Source organism: Myiozetetes cayanensis, unplaced genomic scaffold (assembly GCF_022539395.1).
Source record: "Myiozetetes cayanensis isolate MyiCay16 unplaced genomic scaffold, myiCay2020 scf5-8, whole genome shotgun sequence".
Lineage (NCBI taxonomy): Eukaryota > Metazoa > Chordata > Aves > Passeriformes > Tyrannidae > Myiozetetes > Myiozetetes cayanensis.
Window position 1 is genome coordinate 56,520,392 of NW_026087742.1, and position 26,365 is coordinate 56,546,756.

The window sequence follows — 26,365 nt, forward strand, 5'->3', positions numbered from 1 at the left end:
ACTTGAGATCCTTCAAGGAGGAGTAGCAAGCTGAACAAAAAAGTTATTCTCAGTACTGTGCTTCCGTCTTGGTTACAGCAACAAAAGGAATCTTAAAGGGCATGTTTATGTAGCTAAATGAATGAGAGATTATTCCCTGTCTCTGTTTTGGGGTACTCCACATAGATGCCTCTAGGATCCATCAGTGTTAAAGGGACTAGTCTTAAGGATGGAGCACATAAAAAGTCAGTGCCATTTTAATCTAAGGCCAGGAATCAGTTTCTCTTTCTCTCTTATTTAGTAACTAGAGGCACTTCATATTAGAAGCATGACAGGACTGATGGTCTTATGCACTGCACTGTGAATTGTTGCCTGAACTCACCCTGCACATGCTAACTAATCCATACATGCAGATGTCCCAGGTGAGAGAAAAAATGTTGATCTTACTCCAAATATCCTAAGCAAAACCTATTTAGAATTTGATCACAAGCTAATGGAAGCCAAAGGTAAAACTTTTCAACTGCGTATAGAGTGAAAATATACTAGATGTTTTTGTAGGTGGAAAAATAGAGAATCATTGTTATCTGAAGAACAGGATCATTATGCACAACATAAGTATAAGCAGCAGCTGCAGGCTCTTTAAAAGTTAGTAAACCCAGAAAGAAACATGCTGCAGGATTAACAGAGATACAAATGAGTGCAAACTGAAAAGGAAGTTCAAGCGAAGCCTAAATGTCACATTTCTGTGACTGAACCCTCAGGGTAACTGGGCAATGAAAACACTTGCTCAAAATGGCTTTTTCTTTGAGACATCTACTGTCAAGGTGAAGATGGCACTCAGGCAAGAGTCTGCCTAGTGTTGCCAAATCTATCACTGACTGAGGAGTAGTCTCTGAGTTTATCACTGAAAAAGAGACTTGCAACACAAGCAAAGTGACCAAACAATATTGGTGCTCAAGGATACTACTGACATTCAGACACAACTGAGAGTTCAGAGAATTGCAGGAAGCTGCCTAGGAAAAACAGATGGGCAAAACAATAAATCCCCACACCCACAATAAGTCTCTTTTTTAAATTTAAAATTTGCAGCACATAATAAATAAATAGATATATAACAGTATTGTTCAGAGAAAACTTAGTGGGTTTATATGTATGTATAAATATTATATATATATATAATCTGTGATTACAGGAATAATTTATAAGAAAAAAAGACAAAAACTTATACTCAAATATTTATATTTTACTGTAAAGACAATCAAAATGTGAGGAACATATTGGGGATGAAATCTTGTCTAATCTCCCTAACTTCAAAGACTGTATTACAGTGATGTTCTCAGGACATCTACAAATGGGTACTTTGGCATAAATACAAGTTTGCAACAGAGGAACAAAATCTTGGTATAAACCTCTCAATGATTATCTTATTGGTAATATAAGATCAAATTATATAAAAAATTAAACATTATTAAGTTATTCTAATTTGTGTATAGGAAAATCTATTGCTTAATCATGCTATTCTATTAAAAAATTAAGATGTCTTTTGTATAAATGAGCTGGTCTGTTGACCTTTGTCTGGCTCATTTCTCATTTGTGACTCGTCTAACACACCACAGTTACTTAACTGTTACTGAAGTCAATCTGTTCTTATACCTTCTATCATTTTTTATCATGCTTTGCTGAGCTGCTATCTGTACTGATGTAAAGTTATTTTTAAGGTTATCTTACACTAGCTAATAGTCTAAGAGCTACCAGATGAGCTATAGCTACATGAAGGATCTTCAGGGCATCAGGGATTGTGGTTCATTTTAGGACAGCAGCTGGACACAAAAATGAAGAGAAAAAGAGGATTCCTTTAGGTTCTGAAACTTTCCCGTTCCTGATTGTCACATGGAAGTGGGGATTCCTTGGACCCTCTATATTTGATCAGTCTGTCAACACCCTGGTAAAGCTGAGACCCTTGTTTTTGTCCAGTCTGTCACCATCCCATTATGGGGACTCCATTGAAAAGTCTGCTGTACTGGAGTGCAGTTCAGTGACACACACCACCAGCATATTGGAGTGAAACCCTTTAAAGAGGGACCCCTTCCTGGATATCTCCAATTTTAATCAAGTATGTTATCTGCTGCGAAGGACTGCTATCGCCCTTGAAATACTCACGCTAAACAACCCAGGGAATAACACACTTCATTGAGAAACACACTGATAGAAAATTTTGACAGGATAAGGTTCAAAGACTGATGGTAATTATATCTGACTGCAAAAACATATTTGAAACAATATACAGACAGCTCTAATCACCAATGAAAGCTAGCTCAAGATAATCATTCAGTGCATATAAAATATGGTTCTTACCCAGTAGACATCCCTACAGGGGAGAAGACAGATTCAGCCCATCAACCAATCCCAGAAGTTATGATAGACTCTTCCCCAAATTCTCTAATTTCTTTGTATTTTGGTGGAGCTTGAGTAACTCTAGTCTTACATACTTTTGTTGCTGATTGGTGTGAAATTCTTTTGCTTTGCTCTTAAAGATGTGGTCAATAAAATACAGAGCACATGCTCAGTGAGGGGTGGTTGTGCCTTGGAGGTAGGTAACTTTGGGATGGAGATGTGTGGTAGTATTATAACTAGGTTATAGTGAGCTAAGTTCATATCAATAACGTGATTTCACTGCAGTCACTGGTTCAGCACCAGGACATCTTCTCCTCCCTTCCTTGGTTGACAGGTTCTATGCAGTTTATTGGCAAGGATTTCAACAGAGCCTGGTCATAGTTCCACTATGTTCCATCCTGCATTTTGTCCCTCTTAACATGTGCTTAGGGTTTCAGCTTTGTGTGGAGAATCGTCATGGAAAAGATTCCACACATGCCAATTGCATTCCATCCAGGAAGTAGCAACTGAATCTCACCCTATAATTTCTGTACTGTTGTACTGTGAATATAACTTCCCAATTTTCTCTAATTTTACCCACAGTCATCTTTGCACTTTGATATGTGTTGCAGTCTTACAGCAAAAGATGTACCAAAGGTTCTGAAAGATACCTCATTCCCTAGCATTTGGCTGAAGACCACAGCTGAAGACCTGACATTTGGCTGAAGACCATATGTTGGGAGCAAGTATTCAGAAGCAACCATAAAGAGGAAAATACTCAAATCTGAAATGAAATACTAAAATGCAAGGAATAAGAATGCTTGCAGAGTTGGCAGGACAAATAATCCTCTAGTGAGCAACAAATTATACGGCCTCTGTCCAGAGTCAAGAGCCTTAAAGATAATGCCAAATCTCTTTCAAGTAAAGAGGCACAAAAAGACATCCAAAGAGGACTCCAATACATTTCCAAGTAAGAGAAATCAGCTTCTTCAAAATTTTGGCAAGAGTAAGTTTCCTTTAGTCATTACTTTGCTGGCCAAGAGAAGAGACAAATACCGAGACTTCTCTTCTAACAACTTATGATCCAGTGGAAATTTCCTCACCTCCATTTTTCTCCTCACAGTCATTCCTTCTTCCCTGGATGTAGCTATGTGATCAAAGAAAGCCTCACAAAAAGTGTCCTATCTTCCACAGACAGTGCTGAGTGTAAGATCCCTGCTAGCACTGACCCATGCAACACAACAGGCAGTAAAGTAACTGCCAGTCATAAACTCAGAACATAAATCTTGTTTAAGGACTATGGAAGAAGCAAGACTTCGGGAATCTCAGAAGCTAAATGCATGGGTGGTAACTGAAATCACAGTATCTCCTCCCACATGAAAGGACAAGAACAGCCTGCACTACACTCCCCCTCAACACTAGCTCCAGAGATGATGTCAGAAGAAAACCAATTATCAGAGACACATGCTGGTTAAAGGCAGTGAACCGCAAGGCATGAGACTGCAGATGAGGCTGTGAGGGAAATGTAATCATCAGTTATGTATTTATAAAACCTGGCTCAGTGATTTTGCTCAGTATAGGCCTGGTCATTGAGTAGCATAGCAAAAATATCTGTCACAACCAAAAGGTACACCGCTGCAGTGCAATGTATATGAAACCATTGCCTGCTAATAGCATTGCTTAATGTTAACAATAAGAGTGTTGGCTGTAATGTTGTAAATCAAATGCTACTGAAGTCATGTAATATATCAAGTTAAAAAAGCAAATAAAATAAAATTAAAAATCTAGCATATTTTTCAGCATAGAGAAAGACATTCTATATTTTCAAATAGTGTCATGGTTTAGCTATTTGATGTGTGGGTTAATAGAGAAAGGGGCAAGTGTATACCACAGCCAGTAGGTGAGAATGCTCTCAGTTATCAGATTTGGTCACAGAAGAGTTACAGTACACTCCTAGAACAGCAGTGATAATGTGGTGGATGAAGAGTCTTTAGCAGCTGAGTGTCAGCATACACCACAGGATATGTCATAACAATTACTTAGGGTCCAGGGGTAGGAAAGTCAAACAGTAAATATCAAGCACAGTAGTATGAGATACATATTAATTCAGGGTTACAGTGTAGGCAATGGATTAACCGAGCTTTTACATGTTTCCATCACTTTTTTCCATAATCACCAATTGCCAAAAGTGTGATTCCTCTCAAATAACAGGAGCAAAACTATGCCTTTCCCTATCTGCTTCTTTTTGTAAGTCTACATCCAGTCCTGCTCGATCAGTTAGTTTACAGATAACTTCCTATACATGATCCACATACTATCCTGGGGAAACCAACCGAAAAACACACCACGCCCCCCACACACACCTCTACACTAAGCACATATTTTGTGATGACTTGATGAGAGAAGTTCTAATGATTATAAAGCTGAATGTGAGAGGATTCTTTCATTTCATTCAGCAAAAAGCATAACAACAGGGCAGTATGAAAGCATACTCTTCCAGATAGCTTAGTGGGTAACACCAATAAAATTGAATGTCTCAAGCACTATCACATGGTGGCAAAGTGGCTACTCTTCAAGATGCCCATGTGCAGATTGTGATTTTAAGTTTTTTTAAAAATCCCTGAGAGAGGACTTTGATGCTACTTTGATCTACTCTGCATTAATTAAAATATCACAAGTGTGCTACCACATGCTTTAACCACATCTTCTGGCAGCTGTGTTGGCCAATTTTTAAAGACATGGAAAATAACAGCTTGCTCCAAATTACATGCTGTGGGAAGTAATAGTCAGGGCAGCATGTGAAATATGAAGAACAGAAAGGAAACCATCCTTATTGGTGTTTAGTGTCAAATACTTAAAGGTATGCTGTGCATCTCACAGTAGAAATAAAACATGACTTCTGTCCCCAAGAGGTTATAATCCAAATTATAAATGAGTTACTAGACTTGAAGAATAAAAAATAAGAGTAAGGTATGTGAGACATCTGTATCTCTGTGGGATTTGTTATACAGGTGTATAAATATCTGTGTAAAAAAATAATTTCACTTATTAGCATCCTCTCCACCTCCCTCACTTGTTTTACTTTTCTTACTTCTCTCCTGTAAACCTTGGCATTCTGGAGAAATGAGTTTTCAGAATTTATTTATATCTGCCATTTAGGTTTTATCTGTTCATATATAAATATATAGAAGTTATGTGCATACGCCTTTTATGAGATTACATATAAAACAAGGTTAAAAGGGGGAATGACCTTACTTTAGAGCCAATTATTAGATATGAAGGTATAAAGAAAAATAGGGGTATGCTAGTATTTCAGTATCTGATTTATTCAGATATATGAATGTTAATATGGATTTATATTTATTCTTAAAAATATGAATAGACAGGTTAGGGGGAAGACAACAGGCTGCTAAAACTAAGTAGAATAAACCTTTAATTTATTCAAGAAAAAGTGAACTGGGGAGTAAAAAAAATGGATTGGGGAAAAGGGGAAGTGTTTGCAGACTAAAATGATGTATTCACTAGAATTACGTAACAATCTGTGCCTAAAGTGTGTCTCTATCAATATTTTCAACTAAGACCCTTTATTTGTTGCAATAGAAAGCATCATTTCTCTATTTATTCTTGAATTTTTTGAAGTCTTAGAACTGAAATTAAAGGCCTTTCATCAACATTAATGGTGTTTTGCTATAATTAAAACTGTAAAGAATAATTATATGAAAGATTTGAATACAGACAAAAATACAGTAAGAATGTTAATAGATTATATATATATATATATAATAGATTATATAGGCTTTATGCCTTGTTGCTACCAGTGAGGGGAAAAAAATCTTAATATCCTAATATCAATTTAGAAATACTATTGAAAATATTTTTATGCCATTGTGAGCAAAGGTCTCAAAAAGAAAAGGAGAAAAAGTGCCTTCAAATGCCTGGTTCCAACACTAAAGACAAGCTGAAGTTTGAAATTACCTCTTGCTAGCAACTACACAGAAATGCTGTGTCATCTTGGATTCAGTCATCCTTGATTATACTAGTTTGGTGCTGAAAATTCATTGGATTTCAACAGCAACCGACAAAATCAAATCCTATCATCTCCTCTGATAATGCAGACCTTCAGCTCTAGCAATTTCAACATGCTCTCAGTTTATTCACCTTTGCTATTTGCAGTGATCAGAAAACATATATTTTGAACTATGGGTCACTTAAATGCAAGGATTGTAGATTTCACTCATCCTTTCAGTCTGAAGGGGGGAAAAAAAGTGTAGGGAAATAAGTGTGATTGAGAGGTCCTGTATTTTACGTTGGATAAACCAAGTTGGTTTCTTAATTAGAAAGAAGCAGAAAGAAAACCCTTTCTAAATTCTGAAGTAAGAACCTGCCTACTGTTGCTAAGATTTTAATTGCCAATGACTGGTGCTTTCTACTGATCCCATTACCTGATTAATGGTTATTATTATTATTTGTTACTTGCAAAGTGCCTGAGGTGATGAAGGTACTTCAAAGAGAAAATAAATGATGCGGTCCCTTCCCCAAGGAGCCTACAGTCCTACAATATGAAAGATGACACAATAAGTGAGAGCAATAAAGAGCAGTGGCAATAGAGTGAGAATAATTACATGGTTACTTAGGTTCATTTTATACACAACTTGATGGTACTGCTGTTTGCTTGATTTGTTTCTGCTTTTTTTTGAGTGGGAAGGAGTATATATGAGTATAAGAACAGAGAGGGAATAAAGGGAAATAGAAAATCCAGAACTTTTAACTCTGTGTGTGTGTGCACAGGCATGTATGTGTGTAGAGGGTGAGTGGTACAGTAAAAGACAAATGTAATTTAGATTGTAGAAGCTATAGAGAAAGAAGGAAAACAGGTGAGATAAATTGTGAGAATGAAGACCAAAATGAAAAAGGTGAAGGAGTAGTGGACTGGAATTTGTTGTCTTCTGAAGGTATCTCCAATGAGTGATCATATCACATTACCAAATGAATTCAACAAAAAGTCAGGATGGAGCCCTACCTCTTCTTTGGAAAACAAGCTTTGGAATAAGATGAAATTCAGGCATAGCATCCATCATTGGATTAAGGGCTGGCTTAACATGCAAGTATCAGTTCCTCTGAAGAACAGCAGTCAAGGAGTACAAGAATTTATAACCTTTTGTTTACAGTTCTTTCCTTTTTCTGTGAAACTTTAGTGTGCTGTTAGTTACTGTAGGAAAGGTGACTTATCCAGCTGGACATTGTATCTACCTCATGATACTTTCTGATTTTCAAGTGAATTTTTTTCATTATTTTTTTTAGTCATTTTTGGCTTCTTCCCTTTTACAGTAGTAAACTTCATACCTTACACCTGTGTTGCAAAGAAAAATTTGTTTGTTTTTAAACATTGCTGATCTGATGAGCAGTGAGTCCACCACAGCATTTCACTTTTCAAAAGGTGAAAAATGCTTCCTAATTCTTCTTCACATTTCTTCAATACATTCTGGCAAGTCTTCCCAGCTACTCTCTGAAGACTTGCCTCTTTGTCTTGCCTTGTCTCACCTTCCTTTCCCATCCCATCCCATCCCATCCCATCCCATCCCATCCCATCCCATCCCATCCCATCCCATCCCATCCCATCCCATCCCATCCCATCCCAGTCTCCATCCAGTCATCTATGTTCCCCTCCATAGGAAGAGAGGGAGAGTGACACTTGCAGGAACTGACTCTATCTGACTAACTCCACTAAGGGCTCAGCTCTGGTGCTCTAACTAGGCATCACAGAATCATAGAATCATGAAGTTTGGAAAAGACCTCTAAGATCACTGAGTCCAACCATGATCCAGCACGAGCACCTTCACCACTAAATCATATCCCCAAATGCCACATCCAAACACCATTTAAGCACTTCCATCTAATGCCTCAGCTTATTCCACACAGATGCTGCTCCACAGCTTGTGTCAGACATCCCAAGGTTTGTTAATTGCACTACTTTTACATGTGGGTTAGGAGAGGCACTTCTAAAGGCCTTGGCCCTAACAGATCTCTAAGATCCATTCACTGTACCAATTAAATCGTTATAGATCTCCATGGCAGCTTAGACAACTGGCTTATGTACAGAAATTTACTTTTAAATACATAAGTATAGGTGCTCTGAACTCAAACACTATCTTGTAAGGTTATTTTACTGCCTAAATTTAGGCCTGCAAAGCATGGCACAGGATCCCACTTTATATACCTTACTTTTAAAAGTCAAATTTCAATAAAATAAATTTCAACCTTCTGTACTGGCTCTCAATATTACTAATTATTGTATATAATTTATGTTTGTAATGAAATTACAGTATGAAATAAAAATGTATTAAAACATGAATTAAAAATCTTACTTATTAGCAAGTATGTTCAATATTTACTAATTAGTATTTTAACTTAGGGTAACAATAATCAAACAATCATGTGAATTTAATTTTTCATTAAATTAAAGACAGTAGTCATGTTTTTTAATTAAAGATGAGACTGAATCAAAAAGCTTCACTTCCACTTACTTTCAGATATGAATGCTTCCAAAATTTGATAACATTTTGGGGTTTATCCAGTTTGTAGATAATTTCATATAATTTTCTCTGATTAAGGAATTTCTTTATGAGACATTATTGTTTGCAAAAGCTTATTCTCACAGTCTCTGAAGGCACTGATTTCTACTTCCTAAATTTTTTCACATTAGAATTTTTCCAGTCTAACTAATCTTCTAAAACATTGTCCCTTTCAATCTTTTTCTGGTTAGAAATGCTTTTAATCTAAAAAAATGCATAATCAATTTTATGCTTCTATATGCCAGTAGTATTTTTGTCCGAAATAGCTTTTCCCCTTTTCTTCTGTACCTATAGATGGATGCTTTGAGACACATTTTTCAGAGTTCTGTTTGTTTGTTTGTTTGCTTGCTTTATCAGGGAAACCCTGTTCAGAGTATTTCACATAAAATCTCATTTATGTGTTTAAGAAATTTGTTATATTTCTTTGTTTCTACCACCTCATTCAAGTTTTCAGTTTTCATTTTCATTGTTACATTGGATGGCATGTTGTAGTCAACTAAGATAGCATTCTCTTGAATGGAAGATCTTTGAATTTTTTATTTTTAAAAACTTATTTAGAAGTTTATTCTTTCTTCACAGAGGCAAGCAAGTCTCAGAGCACCATTCATCTTATCCCAAGCAAGATGTCTAAAAGTGTTTGCAGTACTCACTTCCTAAAAGTGCCTATTTCTCTTTACTGACTGTAAAATGAGTTTGGGATGATGAACTGTGGTATAAATGTCTAAAATGTAGCCTTCCAACAGCTGAACTAAATTTCATTGTGTACTAAAAGACAGGTATCTTGACTCTTTTTCTCATCTTCTTAATTTTCAATTCAAAATCTCATAGTTTATAAGTGGACTCCAATGTTCAGATAATTTTGAGTTCATGCTCTTAAATGTAATATGATTTATTCCTCATGATTATTCACATTTTTCTGGTGTATTTAATTAGTTCTCTGTTTTCACAATGATTTCTCATCTTAAAGTTGTCAACGGATGTAATTCAGTAAAAATAAAAATAAGTAATCCAAATATAAAAGCATTAAATAATAGTTGTCCATCTTCTTTTTGCTCTTCAAGTATTCAAAAGTTAGCCTCGTTCAGTTCTGATAGTCTCCTCTCTGTCATTACACACTGACAAAAACATCTCAAACAGTTCTTTACATAAGCTATCATCCTAGTACAAATCCTCATTTTTTTCACATTGTATGATAATTTCCATCTGGTAGTGTTTCTATTGAAGTCCAGATACATAAACCTGATACAATCTTCTTGTCTAAAAAAATAATTTATCAGAAAGATTTAGTTATCTTATTCTATTCCTTTAAGATTTTTCAACAAACTTTGGCAAATTCTTGCTGCATTCAATCCCATTTATAGTTTCCTTTTTTATTTCAAAGACTATAGAAGCACAGATTTGCTAAGAACACTAACAGGCTAAAGCGAAACTAGGCAACATGTGAGAGTTTTATAATCAGAGATATATATTTTTTCTTTAATTTTCCAAATATGTAAGGTTAATCCCTTTGGAGCTTAACACTGCTCTTACTTGGTACTTTCAGTATCAGCTAGAAATATAGTATCATTACTTTTTGGTATCAAAGAACAAAGAAAATCACGTTTCACTCTTTCATATTATTCTTCTTGGTGATATTATTCTATCAGCTTTGATATTTTTCTAACCTTTGTATTATTTCTGACCCTGCATTAGTTCATGGATTTATCTCTGTCATCACTGCATGGTTTATCTTCTACTTTCATTACTATACACCTGCTGAAAGCTTAAACAATACCTGTCTTTATCTCTAAAACTTTTTTAACTTTGTAGCAGCTTTCTCTGTAGCCTTTTATAATCTTACAGCATCTAGATTTCAGAACATCCATGTTTTTATATAAGCATTATACTCAACTCACCCAGTTGTTCATTTGTTTCAAAGTCAATTGAAATGTTTCCCCTTTTCAATGGTGTGTATGTAATTTCTAATGGATCTCAATTTAGTGTCATATGCTCTCTCATTTATTCTTCAGTATTTATTAACATCTTTAATACTATTGACTTATTCTAGTATTATTTTATTCAATAAAATAACTTAGTCTTGAACTAAGACTACTGCATAGCCAAATGCTGGTCTGACTTGGACCAGCAAAGAGTAGCTTCAACTTTTTCCACCCTCCAGGATTTTAATGACAAGCTACAGTTTGAAGTCCAGGTTCAGATCACAGCAATCCACATCTCCTTCCCTCTTAGCTGCCCCGTGACTGCTGTCAGAGATTCCTTTGATATGTCAGTTGTTAACTATCACACTTTCAGATCATTACTTTCAGTAAGATTTCAAATTATTTCCTATAGGCTCCATACTCCTTATCCACCTTTTTTTTTTTTGCTTTCATTAGATTATAAATGACAAAACCAACTAATTTTTAGACATCACATCACAGACCCAGTCTTATATACATTAGGATTTCTATAGCAGAAAATATTTTTAATAATTTTATCTGTGTTCCACTTGGCTGACTCCTGTACTAACATAGTGTAATTGGATTTCATTCATCTACCCTATATTAGGAATCCACAACATGTCTAAACACCACTGTAGATGAGACACATGCATTTAGTCACAGTTCAATAGTCCAGTGCCAGAAAACCTGATTCTTTTGTCTATCTTTACTGTAGATTATATAGACCTTTTCCTAAGGAACACACACACTTTGATTAGTATGCACACTGAGAAACCAGCTCATAAGAAACATTCATGGACGAGGCTGCAGAGTGTTTTCTTTCATGCACAGCCCAGAAAAGACTGATATCTGTACTGCCTCTTGGCTACTATTACTGTTTTGGGGCAAACACTGAAGAGAGATATCCTTGAATCATTGGACTTGGAAGCTGCTGTCTAAACCTCAACAGGTCTCTGATAAGAGTTCACATCACTGGTTTTCAAGATGCAACTGGAAACGGTAGTAGATAAACTCATCTAGACTCTCTTTCCACAAAAGAGTGGACCAGATGATTTTTCAAGAATCCTTCCATTCTGAGCTGCTCTGTGGTTATATGATTTAATGGCATCAGTAGGATATTCTTAAAATAGCAACCCTCAAGCATATAATCTGGATCAGAAAGCTTAATTTAGCTAAACTTCACCCAGCTAAACCCCAGAAAACCAGATATATCCAAGAACTATGTTACAAAGTTTAAAAAAATTCTAATTATTTATTTTAACTGTAGGAGAACACAGGATTTTCTGCATTTCTTAGACCACATTGCCTTTGTCTGAACCAACCACTCAGAGTCATTGTGGCTGACCTGTTATTACCTGGATTGTAAGGAGAATGGTCACTTGTAGAGAAAGTTTGACAGAGATTTTATCTCTGACTGACAAAAACAGTCACCATGGATAGACTGAATGCAAAAGCCAGGACTGGGACAGAATTACATATTCTGTGCACAGATCCTAGGGTCTCGTCTCCAAATTTGATCTGCAAAGTAAAACAATAACTCCAGATGGCCAACATTGTCATGGCATATGCCCACTACTGTGAGAAATGTACTGTGTTATATTTGGGAAGTTCGGAAGGATGTGCTTATATGACCTAAAGTATTCTGCAACCTTCAACTCCTTTAAAAAAAAACATGTGAAAACTCCAACTTCTAGTAAACTGGTATATGGGCAACATGATGAAATAAGAATAGTATTTGCCACGGATATTGATGAATTTCATGAAAATCCTCAAAGCCAAGAATTATCTGATAGTAATGAAGAAATATCCCCATACCACAGACCAGTGGGCTGACTTGGGGATCACATGCACCTCCAGAGATATGCTGAGGAGCGAGTACAGGACAGACGATATCAAAAATCTGGTATGTTGCTGACCGTGAGACTCTCAGTTCACACCTCACTGAATAAAGCTTTGGAAGTTAAACACAAATAGAAAGCTCATTTACGTGACACCTTAGCTATATCCTCTTGAACCTATGCCTGCAATTTCTAATATGATTCAATTGTAAGTCCTGAGTGAGCATCAGCAGAAGACTGGTAAATATGGAAGTAAGAAAGAGGAACTGAAGAGAACTACTTAGTTTCCTAAAAGCCTAATCTGCTCTCCTAAGGGCAGATGGGCTGTATTCACTTTTTTCCACACTATGTAAAAATAAACGTTAAGTCCATTGAAGTAAATAGAACAATATTTTGCAGTAGTTGATACAGATGTTTAATATTTCAGAATGGTATCTAGTGGAACTCTTAGGGTTGATCTTTTTCTCACATAATTCCATTTAAACATAAAAATACTCAAAAATCACGAGAAATCTGATCAATAGAAGGAAACACACAAATTATCTGGACATTACATTTTTTGTTTTATTGAAATATGGAGAAATATTCTGATATATTTAGTTGTTGGCCAAGATTTGGAGTAGTTCAGATGTCTCATCTCATTGCCATTCTACCATTCTGTTATCCTTATGATTATTTAGGTGACTTCCAAACATGTATTTTGTTCGTAGTTTGGAATTCTATCTGTTAATAAATTAAAAGTTAGTTGCCCCAAATCAAAAGGCAGTTTATGAGATACTGCTACTGCCAAATTTATCAACTTTTCTCTATGCTACTGAGGATGGTTTTGTACAATCAGTGACTCCAACATGATCAGTTAAAAAATCCCAATGACACTCTGTGGCACTTTAGCTAATTTCTCTATTAGGGAAATTTTTTTTCCAGTCCCTAATGATGGGTTGACATTTAGTGATGATGTGACTACCTGTATCAGGAGAATTACTAGTGAATATTTCATAACAGTTGTTTGATAAAATTTTGTTGTTTTTTAATTAGTCCAAAGTTAAATGATAAAGTGAAGTTTAGATGCTGAAGACTCTTACTGAATTTGTAAAACTTCTACATGATCTATAATGCTAATAAAATGTTTTTCCTATATGGGTGCCTTTATGTCTGACAATTTAAGCCTGACAAAATCTACAATGATTTTGGCACCTAAATCCTTCTTTCCTCCTAGAAAATCTTCCTTGTTGATGCTCATGCTATGTATTGTTTACAAATTACCACCAAATAGCACTTTGATCTGGTGTTCAATAGTTCTGCAACTTAATAGCTGAATGTTAATAGCAGGCTGTGGTTGCCAATGGCAACAACTGCTTCAGCATCAAAAATCAAGTACCATTTTGCGAGAGTAGATATACAGATCCCAGTTTGCTGTACTCCACAGTAAATTTTTCTGGCACAGGAGCTGAACAAACAATACCTTTTTTGCTGGATGCCCTAAGCAGCCAGTAGTCAAATGGATCACATGAAAAACTGAAATGGGAGGGGCTTTGCTCCTTGGACCCAAGCAGAGCACTGAGAAGGGGTCATCTGAACATCCAGTCTCAGAGTTAGCTACCGCAGCACACTGAGCATGGCACTTGAAAGCCTTGAGGTAGTGAGAGAAAAAAGAGAGTCATTCAGCTAATATTCACAAACAAATAAGCAAACAAATAAAAACCCTCTTGTCAAGTCATCATTTTTCTGAATCCCATATAATTCCAATAATTTCTCCTTTGCTAGGAAACCACAGAAACTTGAGCTCTGGTTTTGTTTTGCAGTGGAAATGCACAATTGGATTTAAGCTATTGAAACTGAATATTGTTTAATAAAGAAGTAAGAAAATATTTCAGTCCAGAGTCTATTATATTAAATGTTTAGCTTCATTTTGTGACACACTGAAAAAATTTATTTATATTTAACTATGTTTGCAAGGAAATTAACTCTACTTGGGATTCACCCATAAAGGCTGAGGGAGCTGACTGATGTCATTGCAAGGTCACTCTCAACTATCTTTGAAAAAGGCCATGGTGATTGGGTGAGATTCCTTATGACTAGAAGAAAGAAAATATCACTCCTGTTTTCATGAAGGTCAAGAAGGAGGATTTGGAAAACTACAAGCCAGTGGGCTTCACCTAAGTCCTGGGATAGATGATAGAGCAAATAAACCTTGAAAACATTTCTAGACAGACAAGTGAGATGATAGTGATTGGAAACAACAAACATGGGTTTGTAAATGGGCAAATCATGCTGGAGCAGCCTGCTTACCTTCCATGATGAAGGTACGGTGGCAATGAGTAGTTGTTTTTTGGTTTTTTTTAAATATTTTTGTACTGACTTTGGTAAAGATACTGTCTCATCATAGATGTGTTGATGAAGTATAGTCTGGATAAGGCAACAGGAAGGTGGACTGAAACTGAACTGGCATGGTTAAAGAGTAGCGATTAGAGGCACAAAGTCCAGGTGATGACCTGTGATTAGTGGAATACCTCAGGAGTCAATATTGGGTCCATTATTAGATAATCTCTTTCAATAATGACCGGGACCTTGAGCAAATTTTCAGAAGACACAAAACTAAAAGGAGTAGCTGATGTGCCAGATGGGTGCACTGTTATTCAGTGAGCCAGACAAATGGACCAACAATTCAACAAAGGGAAATATTAAGTCTGTCACCTGGTGAGAAATAATTCATGCTTTACTATAGGCGAGGACCTTACTGACTTAGAAATTACTTAGGGGTCCTGGCCTACAACAAGTTGACCACAACCAGCAAGTTAGCCTTGCAGATGAGAAGGTTGACAATATCCATGGTTTCACTGGGAGGAGAGTTGCCAGCATGTGAAAGGAGGTAGTCCTTATTCTCTATTCACACTCACACCCAGTACTGGAATGCTGTATTCGGTTTAGGGTACCCCAATAAAAGAGAGTCCAGGACATACTGAAGTCAAGTAAAAGGCCAGGAAGGTAAAAAAGGGATTGGAATTGGACTGGATTTTTGACTACAGGGCTGGATTTAATAACTGGATTTTTAGACTGGATTTTTTACTTATAAATTTCCAGGTTGTTATTTTTTTTTTGAGATTTGAGAACATTTCAATATGGAAAGTATACTCTGTTAGAGAGAACTGTAAGAGTTAGGTTTACTGCAATGAAATACAAAGCTTTATCAGTTATTGGTTGGTTATGCTTTTTCTTTTCCTTTTCTTCTTTTACTTTTTTTTTTTGTTGTTGTTGTTTCATTATTTCTTGGTTTGTTGCTCTCTGATGATTACCAATCTGTAAATAGAACAGAACAACAGGCAGGTATATGAACACCAAATAGCTGTAACTTCTCACCTATCCTGTCTCCCTTATAGGTATCCTTATTTCATTCAACAACATACCCCATCTCTACATCTGTTTTTTCATATTGAAAGCAATTTTTCAGGAACATCTTAAGGTCTCTTGAATCCAGGCTACACAGTATTTCATTTAATATAATGTATCTGATTTAATCTTTCATCTGTCTGAACTTTGCAGCCTAACATGGTGCCTTTTGCCTCCTCCCTTTTCCTTAACTAACTTATCCACCCATCAAACTATTGCTGAAATTTGTGAAAATTTGATGTTTCAAGTAGAAATTAAATCACATGGAAAGAAGCACTGTGTAATACTGTTGACTTCATGCACAGTATGACTACCATTAGAAAAGGAAATAAAATAGAAAATATTTCTTGCTGCATTTACATTTGCCTCTCACACAATCCTTGCAAACAGTGACTATCCAGGAATTAAAAGGAAAATTAATGTAAATTATGTAAATTATATATATGTATACATACATATATATATATATATGTATATGCACACTTGATTCTGGTTCACCATAATTTTGTATCCATGAAAGTTCAAAATAAATAAAAACAAAAATAAAAACATAATACTAAAATATAAAACACTAAATATAGAAGTAATTTAATTTGGAGAATAAAGCCAATCTAATCGTGTGATCCCTGTCATTCCAGAGTCTAATTTTCCCTTTGAAAACCTGTTCCATCATGTAGTGGAGGGCACTAATCACTAGATCCATTTTGGCAATGTTCTCCAGACCAATTTATATGAGTTGAACAGGTTGGTGAGAGTGTCACAGAGGGTACATTGGTTTTGAGGCCCACTAAGTTGTAAATGATAGGGAAATGCTTTTAGGTCCAAGTCTGGGTAGGTCTGTTAGCCAGGGAAAGGTAAACAAAGGGTACTCAGGTGGATTATAACTGTTCCAGAGATTACAATAAGGCTGTACTAAGATTATATTTATAGGATAGATATAGAACATACTAACAGATATATTATGTGTGTGTTACCCATGAAATTTTATAGTCAACCAGCATTACTTCTCTATGTCATTGTAGAAAATGTTACCTAGGTAAGAATATATGGCTTTTGATATATACCTTGTTTTTCAAAGCATGGATTATTTTTCATAACTTGAAGATAATGTACATCCAAATTGCTAAATTTTTAGTATTTCTGATAATAACAAACTTTTCTGATTTTAACATCAGATCTGATTTCAGGTGTTATTTTTATTGAAATTTACAAAGTGATTTCATAAACTACAGTCTCGCTTTACTATACTTTATGAATGACCAAAATTGAGATCAGATGGGGTTTTGCCATCTGGCATTTCAATACAATGAAAGTAAATTTTTGTATCCAAGTATGTCAGAATAAATGGAGATCAACAGAAAATGACTGCTCTATATTAGTATTACAAATATTTAAAAAGTGCAGGTTAAAACAGCAAATATTTAAAACAGCAGTGGTGTGAAGACCTTGACTGCAGGGGATAATGCTATAAACCTTTATACACTGTGCAGTAGAGATACCAAAGCTGATTCTCACATTTATTCAGAGGCTTAAGACTTGGCATAGGAATCAAGTTCTACAGCCTAATGGTATAAAAACAAAGTATGAATTGTTGTAAGGAAAAGAAAAAAAAATCAATAACAAGATTAAAATCTGGAAATATTTTTTCTTTAAATGTAAGTTGAGAACAAGGTTTATGTTACTTTTTTATATGTCTGAAGATTAAAAAAAGTATTGCGGTTACATCTACACACTCATTTCGAGGATCTTTTGTTAACGTTATGGCATACATTTAGAAGTCTTTTGAATTTTTTTAAACTTTGAGTACAGATCAGCTGACTACTCAGTAAAGCTGCTGCATAGCATTCATAGTATTTAATTAAAAAATAAACAGTTACCATATTTTCCACAATTTTTTCAGGTCTATTACCATTAGCTTTTTCCTATTTCTAATAATATAAACAATTCGTTAATAACTCCAACAAAAGTACTTATCCATATATGCACAGACCTCGTCCTAAAGATATTTTGCCTTGGCACCAGCAAGTCTAGGATCCATATCCAGGAAGTACTATAAAAGCAGTTAACCTTTTCACCTCTAAGGCACATTCTGAGATATTTTTTTTCTCATAGAGGAAGATGGTCCAATATGTCATTCTTAAGTTGTATATACAGAAAAATAGTTCTTATGTAAAATTAATACTTTTTTAGACACTTCATGAAATGTCTTCCTCATTGTCATTTTGTGAAACAGGAAATAATGTCAGTCATTTATTTAAATAATTGGCATTGCAAGCATTCCATTTCACTATTTGATTTTTCCATTTGGTCATTACAAGAGATGTCTGAATTTTTCAAGTTAGTGAAGAAGGCACTAAACTAAAGTTGCCAGAGGAGGGAACCTCAGTCTACCCGTCTCCTACCAGTTTGATGCCAGGCCTAGCAAGAGATGCCAAGAGATTGGAGAGAGACTGTAGGTCAGCAGGAGAGCTCCTGAGGAGCAGCACAAAGGAATTCCAGCTACTCCAGCCAGTAAACTGATGTCAGTTTCATCAGGAGAGGTCCAACTTAATGCCGTATGTAAACACACATAGCATGGGGAATAAACATGAGGAATTAGAGGCTTTAAAATGAAAGAGGGTGGGTTTAGGTGAGATATCAGGAAGAATTCTTTACTGTGATGCTGGCAAGTCTCTGGAACAGGTTGCCAGAAAGTGTTCAGCCTGGTCTGGTGGAAGGTGTCTCGACTTATGGCACTCTACACTTGTATGATTCTATGATTTCTAGAGTGACATAAAATTACATATAATTGAGGGGAAGAAGAGGGGTAGACACTGATCTCTTCTCTGCAGTGACCAGTGACAGGACCTGAGGGAATGGCCTGAAGTTGCATCAAGGCAGGTTTAGGTTGGATATTAGGAAAAGATTCTTCACTGAGAGGGTGGTTGGGTACTGGAAAAGTGGTTACACCACTAAACCTGACAGAGTTCAAGAAGTGTTTGGACCATACTCTCAGGCACATGGTGTCGCTCTTGGGGATGGTCCTGTGCAGAGCTAAGGGTTGGACTCGATCCGCATGTGTCCCTTCCAAGTCAGAAAACGACTGAATAAACTGCTCTGATTCTATTGTGAAACTTCTTATTCCAACATTATGAAATGCAAAAAAACTCTGTGAAATAAATAGCATCACCAGCAACTTCTTGCTGAACCTAATTACTGCCCTTTGCAAGTAGATCTTGACAACAATTATTCTCTTTCAAAACACCTTTAACAGAACAGTGGTGTCCTAATAGAACCTCAGTCAATACCAAAGTTTCAATTTAAAGTTTTTGAATATTTGCTTTTTTTAACTGTCCTTATTAAATTCCTTCATAAAACTAGAACTCAATGTACTATGGATGGATGCAGACTGTTAGGTTCATCTTTCCCCGGGTCGTGGAATATCAAAGCATTCATCACTAGAGGTAATTGAAACATATCTGTAGAATTAAAAAGTATATACTTTTAGTGGGCAATAATACATTAAATTAACCCATGATTTTAAAAATTATTATTATTATTTACCTGATTCATTGAGTGCATGCATTTGTTCTGGTATATAGTTATATTGTAGATCATTTACTTAAAATGGACTTTTTAAAATAATCATAGAATCATAGGATTAACTGGGTTGGAAAAGACCTCCAAGACCATCAAGTCCAACTCTTGATCCAACCCCACTGGGATTACTAGATCATGGCACTCAGTGCCATATCCAGCCTCATCTTAAAAACCTCCAGGGACGGTGAATCCACCACCTCTCTGGGCAGGCCATTCCAATGTCTAATTACTCTCTCTGTACAAAATTTCTTCCTAATATCCACCCTAAACCTCCCCTGGCAGAGCTTAAGATCGTGCCCTCTTGTCCTACTGCTGATTGCCTGGGAGAAGAGATTGACCCCTACTGGGCTACAACCTCCTTTCAGGGAGTTGAAGAGAGTGATGAGGTCACCCCTGAGCCTTCTCTTCTCCAGGCTAAACAACCCCAGCTCCCTCAGCCTCTCCTCATAGGACTTGTGTTCCAGTCCGTTCACCAGCCTCATTGCTCTCCTCTGGACCCGCTCCAGCACCTCAATATCCTTCCTGAGCTGAGGGACCCAGAGCTGAACACAATACTCAAGGTGTGGCCTCACCAATGCAGAGTACAGGGCAAGGATCACTTCCCTGCTCCTGCTGGCCACACTGTTCTTGATGCAGGCCAGGATGCCATTGGCCTTCTTGGCCACCTGGGCACACTGCTGGCTCATGTTCAGCCTCCTGTCAATCAGCACCCCCAGGTTCCTTTCCGCCTGGCTGCTCTCCAGCCACTCTGTGCCCAGCCTGTAGCGCTGCAGGGGTTGTTGTGGCCAAAGTGCAGGACCCTGCACTTGACCTTGTTGAACTTCATCCCACTGGAATCTGACCATCTCTCCAGCTTGTCCAGATCCCTCTGCAGAGCCCTCCTGCCTTCCAACAGGTCGACACTCCCTCCCAACTTGGTGTCATCTGCAAATTTACTAATGGTGGACTCACTCCCTTCATCCAAATCATCAATAAAGATGTTAAACAGGACTGGGCCCAGCACTGATCCCTGGGGGACACCACTGGTGACCGGCTGCCAGCTGGATGCAGCCCCGTTCACCAGCACTCTTTGGGCCCGGCCCTCCAGCCAGTTCTTAACCCAGCAGAGAGTGCCCCTGTCCAAGCCATGAGCTGCCAGCTTTTCCAGGAGTATATTATGGGAGACAGTGTCAAAGGCTTTGCTGAAGTCCAGACAGACCCATCCACAGCCTTCCCCTCATCCACCAGGAGGGTCACCTGATCATGAAAGGAGATCAAGTTGGTCAAACAGGACCTACCCCTCCTAAACCCGTGCTGGCTGGGTCTGATCCCTTGTCCATCCTGTAGCTGTTGTGTGATTGCACCCAGGATGATCTGCTCCATAACCTTGCCAGGCACTGAGGTCAGGTTGACAGGCTTGTTGTTTCCCGGGTCCTCCTTGTTGCCCTTTTTGTGGATCGGTGTGACTTTCACCAACTTCCAATCGTCTGGGACCTCCCCAGAGAGCCAGGACTGTTGGTAAATGACGGAGAGCGGCTTGGCAAGCTCTTCTGCCAGCTCCCTCATCACCCTAGGATGGATCCCATCTGGTCCCATGGACTTGTGTGGATCCAGGTGGCTCAGTAAGTCACTATTTCCTCCTGGAATACAGGGGGGCTGTTTGGCCTCCTGTCCCTGTCTACCAGCTCCAGAGGACAGTTGTCCCAAGGGTCACCTGTCCTACTGGTGAAAACTGAGGCAAAGTAGGTGTTAAGTACCTCAGCCTTCTCCTCATCCCTGTTAACTATGTTTCCCCCCAGGTCCAACAAGGAATAGAGGTTTTCCTTGCCCCTCCTTTTGTTGTTAATGCATTTATAGAAGTGCTTTTTGTTATCCTTACCAGAAGTAGCCAAATTGCCTTCAAATTGTGCTTTTGTCTTTCTAATTTTCTTTCTGCATGACCTAGTTATATTCCTAAACTCATCCTGAGTAGCCAGCCCTATTTTCCATAGTCTGTAAGCTCTCTTTTTATCTCTGATTTCCTTCAGAATCTCCCTGTTCAACCAAGCTGGTGGTGTACCCCACCGGCTTGCCTTTTGGCACACTGGTACAGCCTGTTCCTGTGCACTCAAGACTTCCTTCTTGAAGCACGTCCATCCATCCTGGACCCCCTTGTTTTCAAGGGTTTTTTCCCAGGGTATGCTCTGGACCAGTCTTCTGAACAGGCCAAAATCTGCCCTCCGGAAGCCCAGTGTGGAGGTTTTATTGGTGACCTTCCTTGTATCCCTGCATATTGCAAACTCTTATTGTTTCATGGTCATTGTGGCCCAGATGGCCTCCGACCACTACATCTCCCACCAGCCCCTCTCTGTTTGTAAACAACAGATCTAGTGGGGCCCCACCCCTGGTAGGTTCATTTACCAGCTGGAGCAGGAAATTATCTTCTATACACTCCAGGAATCTCTTAGACTGCCTCTTCTCTGCCATGTGGAGCTCCCAGTAGATATCCGGCAGGTTGAAGTTGCCCATGAGAACAAGGGCTGGCGATTTTGAGACATCTGCCATCTGCTTGTAAAATAATTCATCCCTTTCATCATCCTGGTTGGGTGATCTATAACAGACTCCCATTAGGATGTCAGCCTTGTTGGCCTTCCCCCTGATTCTAATCCACCGGCACTCAACCTTACCATTGGTGACCTCAAGTTCTACAGAGTCAAGGGACTCTCTAACATATAGAGCCACCCCTCCACCTCTCTTACCCTGCCTGTCCTTTCTGAAGAGCTTGTAACTATCCATGGCAGTGCTCCAGTCATGCCAGTCATCCCACCACGTTTCTGTGATGGCAACTACGTCATAGCTTTCCTGCTGCATGATGCCTTCCAGCTCCTCCTGTTTGTTGCCCATGCTGCATGCATTAGTGTGCATGCACTTCAGCTGGGCTGCTGATTTTACTCTTAACTCAGGTTTTCATCCTTGGGCTTCTCTTTGGAGAGCCTGGATTCAACCTCTTCCCCCTTCAAACCTAGTTTAAAGCCCTCCTGATGAACCCCTCTAACTTATGGGCTACAGTCCTTTTGCCCTTCTGCCCCTCCTAGAATATTATGCTTGTTATCTATCTGCTATTGTAATTCAACCAAACTTTTTGCTGTCACTGGATACTAATCTGGGGGAAAAAAAAGCCTTAAAAACTCCCAAACAAACATAGCTCAGCATTTTCAGGATTGATTACAGAATCACTATGATCAGTGAGTTGACACTAGAACTTTGAAAGGGAGGCACAATGAATACTAAAAAAATAAGGTTAGTTTATTTGTTATAAGCCAATAGACTTTTTTTTTTTCTCAGAATGAAAGAGCAACAACATAAAGCGTACTTAGAGAGTTTGCCCTTGGCTGAATATTTGCTTGAGTGTTTACTTGTAGTACTGCTACATTCAGGAAACAATTTTTTTCAGTTACTTTCTTGAGATATCTAACAGTTAGAAAAGGAAGAGATGGACCACTCAATACAGTCTATAATTAATCTTTAGTGCTCATCTTTTAGACTGCACTCATTATATGTCATTGAGTTTGTATGTGTCATCTTGAAAAATTAGGTAGCATAAAGTAGGCACTCAAAAAGTGCTTGTTATATCATGAATCACTTTATAGAGACAGACCATGAATGCATTCAGGCTCATAATCACAAGAACATTTTTAACATTAAACTAGTAAGGTTCTAAAACTGCCTTCCAACTAGAGTGTTGAGAGCAAGAAACCTAAGAAGATTTTACCATTACAGTGAGCACAAGTGTCATATGAGTTCAAATGGCCACTACATGCCATAGTATAAAAGGAGGTACATGCTACGTACTTAGGAACATTTTTGCTATATGATTTAATAGCATATAAATATCAGGGATGGCAATGTATCCTAATTTGATTCCCATTTCAGCATTGTTCCTCATATATGTCTTTTAAATATCGAGGTTTTTGTAGCAGGGGAGCTTCAGGAGTGGCTTCTGTGAAAACATGTCAGAAGCTTCCACCATGTCAGACAGCCAATACAAGCGATATCCATGACAGACCCACTAATAGCCAAAGCTGATGTCACCAGCAATGATAGTAGTGCTTCTGTGATAACAGTGTTAAGGAGTAAAAACTGCTGCATAACAGGAGCTGTGAGAGATGACTGAGAATATGTGACTGAAACAGCCCTGAAGACCCCAAGGTCAGTGAAAAAGGAGGGGAAGGAGGTTCTCCAGGTACTGAAGATGTTCATCTGCAGCTTGTGGAGGACCCCACGTCAGAGCAGATAAATGTGCCCAGAAGGAAGTTGTGACCTCATGGAAAGCCCAGATCAAGACAGGCTCCTATTTAATGGTCCAAACTGTACAGTTAAATGGAAAAGGACCAGTTTGAGTGCAAAAACTGGCTTCCTGATCGTTCAGTGTCTCACTGTGAATTTACTACTCACCTCAGATTCTAATGGCTCCAGAGAGTTCTGTCTAAAACAAGTCCATCTAAGGGAATGTGATCTAAGCAAGGATAGGAATTGTTCTGTGCTGCTTGGTTTGGAAGCAAGTTCTTGTCCCTGCGCCTCTTTAAACAAAGTAGACATAGCAAGTAAATATTTACAATATTGGTATGAACTAAGATACTCCTATAATATTTATTATATTCAGTTACTATGAGGTATAAGGTTTCTTATCCTGTTGATTAAAATTAAGTTGTTGATATAATACCACATAATGCAATTTCTGTGTTTCTACTTTGTTATCAACAAATACAAAGTCAAAGCATCAAAGGGTTAGAAAATGACAAAATTAGGGAGCTTCAATTGGTTGGAAATGTTGGCACCTAGGAAAGATTTGAAGTAAAGAATTTCCAACTTACAGTGCCATTTCTAAGATTTTTTAACAAAGACTGATTGTTAAGACAGCAAGCATGGATTTGATATTCCTATTTTTACAGAATAATATATAATGTTAAATTACTCACTTATACAAACTTTTCACAAATGCTTTTAATCTCTTCCTGAATGCCTGACTTCAAACTATGGCAAGTAGTCACAAAAGGGTCTGTAAAGAACAAAGAAAACAATGCACAGAACAACATAACTCTGTTCTTTCAGCATAAAGCTGGAAAATATTGCCCATCAAATGTTTAAATCAATCTGAACTGAATTAAATCTTTTTAGGTTTGTTTTCCCATCTGAATATACACCCCCCAAAACACTCCTTAAAAGCTGAAGAAAGGAAGGATATGAAAATATATGAATGTTTAACTCTTGTGTCATGTCAGCTTCTTCTCATTTGTTGTTTATGAGCCAACAACTTGTCCAAATATCAAACAAGGGAAACAGCCTGTAGATTGGTTTAGTATCTACCATCCTATTCTCTGTTATAATCTTTTTTCCTTTTCTTCTTTCAATGAGAAGACACAGAACAACTATTTTGTAAGCCATTGATTATCTATTTTCAAATGGAAAAATATAGTTCATTAAGTAACCAGTCAGCTTAATTTAATTTCCTCAGGTTTCTGCTAGAGGATGTAAGCTGGATTTTTAGCAATTGGAGTTGAGGTTTGCTGTCGTCAGTCAAGGCCATGCAGAGATATTACACATATTACTGAACTCAGATTAACAACTATGGGATCACTTTCTGATTCATCTTTTAGTACAATGGTTTTGCCTCTTCACTCATATTTTATCACTAGAGGCTTGGAAAATTTACTGGATTTTTTATCACAACTGAAATGTGGGAAAGAGTTTGTACAATTCTCTTAAATTGAGTTCTTCTCCCCATTTATCTCTATTTGGACAGATAGAATTCTATATACATGTCTTCATTTTTATTTTCCTTGGTTTTGCTTATTTGTTATAATCCTTAGCAGAAAAGGAAGTAAATTATAGATTCAGTTTTTAAGCAACAATAAATTTATGTTTTCAAATTCCAGTTTTTACAAGAGATTGTAACCACTTCCTCTTTCCTTCCTGAGTTTTTATTTTATGTCTGAAGAAAACGAGCTGTTTTTTTAAATTTAATTAGTAAAATTTGTACTAGAAATTTTGCCTTTCTTACTTCATTACTCTGCTTTCTCTTCTGACTTCACCTTCAGGAAGATTAGCTTTCTAAGCAAGTGAGAAGATTTTCCAGTTTTTCTCTACCTATTTACCAATGCAACTTTCTAATAGTCTTTACATCTCTTGGATGTTTTGTTATACATTTTCCAGAGAACATAAAAATGACGAAATTCCCACAAGTTACAATAACAAAATTTGTAATGTCCTCACATCAGGAAAGTTTGCAACATGAACCCACAATTTATTCCATTTCTAAATACGTACCAAGGAATACACAGGGATAATTTATTCTTAGTCAAAACACAATCCAAAATTTCCTTCCTGGTACTTCTGCTTCTGTGGTTCTCTTCTGTTGTCTGACCTCATGTTTGAAGTGTTCTTTCAGAAAACTGATGTGAAGGGTTGTATTTTAAACACTGTCAGAGTTAAAAAATACCACATAATTTTTCACATCTTCCCGTTAAAAGCATGCAAGATCTTTCTATAATTCCTTTCATTGTTTTCAGTCTTGTTGGCTTGACAAATTGCTTCCTTTGCTTTCCAAAATATACTCTTTTTCAACTGTGTATTTGTTTATTCCTCACTTTAATTAAAACTGGTGAACCTTGATTACTGCCATCTTTTTGCTTTATGCACCACACTATGCCTTCACTATGTTGACAAACCAATACTGAAA